Source organism: Anoplopoma fimbria, chromosome 18 (genome assembly GCF_027596085.1).
Source record: "Anoplopoma fimbria isolate UVic2021 breed Golden Eagle Sablefish chromosome 18, Afim_UVic_2022, whole genome shotgun sequence".
NCBI classification, from domain to species: Eukaryota; Metazoa; Chordata; class Actinopteri; order Perciformes; family Anoplopomatidae; genus Anoplopoma; species Anoplopoma fimbria.
Genome location: NC_072466.1, coordinates 9,205,252 through 9,205,862, shown reverse-complemented (window position 1 = coordinate 9,205,862; position 611 = coordinate 9,205,252).

Genomic DNA, 611 nt, shown 5'->3' with positions numbered 1-611 from the left:
ACTTATACACACGCTGGTCGGAAACATGAAGAACAGAGAGAAAAACCCAAATATCCATCTATGCATGTATGTATGTGCAAAAACACACTCTTTCACACACACGCACGCATTCAGCATGCAACAGCCAGCAGACACACACACTCACTGAGCAGTTCCAGAGGAGTAATCTCCTCTTTATACATCCATAAGCAGCTTCTTTTACTCGGATGCTTGCAGTGTGTGTACAGTAAGTTAGTGTGTGTGTGTGTGTGTGTGTGTGTGTGTGTGTGTGTGTGTGTGTGTGTGTGTGTGTGTGTGTGTGTGTGTGTGTGTGTGTGTGTGTGTGTGTGTGTGTGTGTGTGTGTGTGTGTGTGTGAATGCCACGCAACCGCTCCATGCCTCAACCATGGGCTAACCTGACTATAAATGAGCCACACTGGCACCTGTGCCGGTACGGATCCAGTGTTAGGACAGAAGAGAGTCCCATAATAGGAGGTTGTGTCTTTTGTTCTGTTGGTATGAATAACTGCTCTAAGAATAATGTCCCCTCCTCCGTCCTGAGATAAACTTTTTGGGTTGCAGCTTTTGTTTGACCCGGCAGGGAAAGTACCTGTGGGATTATGATGAAGGAA